Below are 4778 nucleotides of genomic sequence, written 5' to 3'. Positions count from 1 at the left end.
TATCTCAATGTTTTCATGATATGATTTAATAATTACATTGCGAATTACACACTTTTACCCCGAGGTGGTAGTTTGAATGATTTTGGGACGTATGTCGAGATGACATTTTGGAATAATATTTTGAGATATGTGTCAAGCTTTATGCTTCCCAATGACGATTTGAATTATTGAATATATATTTGAGACATGAGATGCCTTGATATCTATATTTGTAAATTTCATATTTCTATTTTGAATGATTTCGAGATATATGTTGAAATGGTATTTTGGAATGATTTTGAGATTTATGATAAGCTTGAAGCTTCTTTATGACGAATTGAATCATTGAGCATATTGCGATATAACGTTTGAGATGTTACCATGAGTCTTGATATTTTCTCAAAAATATTGATGGTGTCATGACTTGATAAATTATTACATTTTGACATTTAAAAAGCTTGATTTTCTACTAATGAAATTTCATGATATTCGAAAATGGGTATACACTCAAATTACTTTATGAAGGATTTATAAGACTTTGATTTTTTTTTCAATATGGATATACATGATTACTTCATTACTCTACTTCTTAAATTGAGAATTTATGCTAGCATACTACTACAATGAATTGATATTTCTAAAGGTTTTTGAGATAAAAGTCGTGATTTGAGTTGTACTATGGGATATGAATTCTTATTATGAATTGAAGGTCTCAAGTGCTTTTTCAAAAGCTGTTGTCATGAGTTAATTGTCGAATTAAAAGAATAATCATTTGAGTACATTGACCTTCAACTCGTAGAGTCGAGATAATTTTGACTGTGAGAAAGATTGAATTTGATATAGATGTTGAGATGAATTTTGGTATTTTTTTTTCCGAATTATTTTGATGAGTTGAATTATTAAAAATATTACGTATTGAGTCTTCATATCCTTGTCCGAATGTCGAGTCGGTTATGGTTCAATGCATTGATACCTTGTTGATGTTGAAAAAGATTGAAATGTTTTAAGTCGAAGTTGGGGTTAGGAATCCACAAATTGTTGATGAATTATAAATTGAGATATTTGTTTTGGTCTTTATGATAGACCCTTGTGATGATGATGGTGGATTTCCTAACGCATTCTGAGCTTGTCGGGGAGTAGTACTTAGCATCGACAGGGAAAATTGGTATTTTCCCAAACCTATGTGCCACCGTAGAGTTGTTTGATGATTATATTATTGGCCAGAGAGCCCGATTGTGATTATTGCAGTTTTAAGGTTGTACTCCCCAGCAAAGAGTACGACGCTCCCGTCAACGGGGGTTTCAAACGTTCGTATTCCACGTAGCTCACGTGGGGTTGTCAGTTATAGGAAACTCCCCTGTCTATAAAAGTCATGTTTCTTGAATTACCAAGTCACTCCGAGATTTGAGTCAAAGGGTTGAGATATTATGATGAATTATAATTACATATGATGAATTTTGACGATATGATAATTTATTATGATTTATTATAATTTATGATTTTTGTTGATTTACATGGATTATGAGATTTTACCATTTGAACTATTTATTATGAAAGTATGAAGAGTATGATTTGATATAGCTCAAGTCAAGTGAGTCATCATTGTCTGTATGCATGTTTTCATGAAATTGATGATGTTATTTAAAGCATTGCATGCACCCCCACATACTCAGTATATTCTCTTTGTGCTGACCCTCATCTACTATTCTATTCAGTTACAACATCTGGTTAGCAGGTAAAGGAGTCCTTATAGTTCAAGGTCTTGTGTTGGTTGTTTTAGTTTAAAGACACTGTATCTTCTTCTGTCGGCCATATTAAGTGGGATGGTTGGGAGTCATGACCCATTTATGTACGGGCAATACTAGTAGAGGCTTCATAGACAGTAGTAGTGGTTGATGTATTCAGTCTCCTTCTTGTATATGTGTATGTGTTAGTAGAATTATCATCTTGTAATTCCAATATTGTATTGAACAGATTTTGTATTAAGATATTTTCAGCTTCATTCTCTCAGAATTATGTTTTAAATCAGCTGCTTTTGAGTTATACCTATGAAAGGGTTAGCTTGAGGCCACTTGTGACCCTAATCACCGTGTGGTGTCTCGAGACTCGATTTTCGAGGCGTTACAAACTTGGTATCAGTGCACAGAGTTCAAGTGTCCTAGGGTGTCTATGAAGCCGTGTCTAGTAGAGTCTTGCGGAACGGTACGGAGATGTCTGTACTTTTCTTCAAGAGGCTATAAGGCATTTAGGAAAGGTTGTTGTTCTTTCAAGTTTTGAATGGTGCAATAAGTTTAAACCAGATAAGTAACCAAATTTCTTTTCAGGATCTATAAGTGATAGTTTATACTTTTCTATCTATGTGCTATTCTTGAGATAGTATGAGCAGCAAGTCCCGATTCTTTCCCTGATAATGTTTTCAGACTGATTATCAAAATGTTTTAGAAGTCTCATAAAAGTGGTTTCAGAAGAGCCTCCCAGTGTGTTATAAGTTCCTGAAGTTTTATGTTATGTCCTTTTCTTTATGACTTGTTCAGCTAAGAGTGAGTGGATGCGTACTCCTTGATCATCGAATATGGTATGCCAAGTTCCTATCTCCCATAATCTTGCTATCATCATGCTGTTGAAAAAAAATGAAAGTCTAGTGAAGCTGTGTGGGGCTCTTTCGATTCACTACCACAACTGTTTTGTTATTCACGTTAATATTTTTTTCAAAACTCGTATTCAAAGCCTAGTGGAGCCGTGTGCGGCCTATTTCGATCCACTAGCAACTTGTAGTTCATCTTGTTCCTTGTGCTGGATAAAAATGTGAGATTTCGAGGTGTAGTAGTAAGAAGGATGGTAAGTGTGATTTGTTGAGCATAAGTATAGCGGAATCCAATTTTGTATACATTTGTGGTTAATAGGGAGTGATATATCCTTGTGTGTCAATTTTGTGAGCTAGTTTGTTCGAGGTATGAAATGGGTGTTGACAGTATTTCTATGCCAGAGTGTATAGGTTAGAAATAGAAGTACTCGGTGGGTGAGTGTTGTTAAATTATGCTGTTGTCGGGTTGCAAGAGGAAGTTAAGTTAAGACGTAGAGAGCTATGAACTAAGTTAAGTTGTGTATGAAGGATAGATAGTAGTGACGGGTGGAAGAAGGATGTGTTAATGGATTGTGAATAAGATAAGTTATATGATTATGACCAATTATTATTGTTACGAAGTTTAAATGGGCTAGCATTTGTTGAGAATTGTTTTATAGTTTCTAAGTGGAAATTTCGTGCGAAAAGTTTTAAGTTATATTGTGTGCTAAAAGTTAAGTTTGAATGATTGGTGATCGTGAAGGTGACTGTGACGATTTCTTGATTAATGGCATTAGTTTTTAGGAAGTGATCTAGTAGGCTTGAATAGTGGATATAAGAGCCTAAGTTTGGTTGATTTGTGATTAAGTTTGATGTTGTGTTTATGATAAGAAAGTTCAACCAAGATATCATGGGACTTCTTTAATTTCGAGGATTAGTGTATGACTGTAATGGTTGAGCTTCTTAGATGTGATTTTGATTCTTATGGTTTAGAAATATAAGTTTACAAGCATGATTTTAATAAGCGATGATGGAGACAGTGTGGTCCATTAAGGAGGAGAAAAATTTAAGTTAAGCGTTAGACTCTAAGATTGAAATTCCGAAGTTGAGCTGAAAGCGTTGAAGCAATAGATGGTGTATGCTTATTTTGAGCTAAGTGATAATGTGAAGTAAGATTGAGATTAAGCTTTCATGTATATTGTGGTTAGTTGAAGTTTTAAGTGGTTATCTTGAGGGATTGTGGTGTACATGTTTCAGATTTTGGAAACTTGTTTTGCTTCAATTCGTAAACTTCTACTAAACAATCTTTATTTTTCAAGAATTCCAGCTCAGTCAATCAGAATCGTATAGTGTACCTTCTCATTTATCATTTCATCATGTTATCCAACGATCTTAGGAATGAAATCATTTCCATATGGAGCATCTCAGTTGTTACGAGTATACCTTTGTTCGTGCGTCATGCATATGAGCTAATTCATAGGTACCCCGTGCACAGTCTTAATGACCCTGTGAAATAAGTGTTGTAGAGGAACATAGAGTTCCAAGGGGAGATACCCCGTGACTTCTTAAAGCTTCTGTGTTTTAAACACATCTAGTTCATGCTCAAGTTCTCATTACGAGCCTTGAATTGGCTATTGTTGCATACACATTCATACGTTCCAAAGTCAGTTCAGCTAGATATTTATGCGTCAGATATGCATGTTCAGTATGAGGACTAGGAAACTGTAATTCCAATCGTGCCGATATGTATCAGATGTTCGCGTCCCTTAAAAGGGTCAGTTGATCAGTGCTTTTATCCTATCAAGCGACATTCAAGGACGAGTGTTTCCAAGGGAGAGATAATGTAATCCCCCAGAAAATTTTCTTCGTAAAGATTTCGTGAGAAACGTATTGAGTTCTACGCTTTAGAGCGATCCATAAATTTTCTGTGTAGTATTTCTAAGACGTTGACCTACCATTGCGTAGAGTATCGAATAAGATTTTCAACGATATATAGATCATCAAAAGCGAACACTTGAGCGATGAGTTACGACTATTTCGATCGAACTACGACCATTTCGATCGAACTGTGAACAGTAAAACGTGCAGGAAATTAAAAATTACTGCAGCCAGGCGAATTTCAGGGTCAACTTCAAATGACCATAACTCCTTGTACATAATGATTTGGGCGAGCTACTATATTTCAACGAAAATCTCTAAGAGTCCTCTTTCTAATAAAATTTGTTTCATCTAATTT

This window comes from Capsicum annuum, unplaced genomic scaffold (genome assembly GCF_002878395.1).
Source record: "Capsicum annuum cultivar UCD-10X-F1 unplaced genomic scaffold, UCD10Xv1.1 ctg3629, whole genome shotgun sequence".
Taxonomy (NCBI): Eukaryota; Viridiplantae; Streptophyta; class Magnoliopsida; order Solanales; family Solanaceae; genus Capsicum; species Capsicum annuum.
This window is presented reverse-complemented; position numbering follows the sequence as displayed.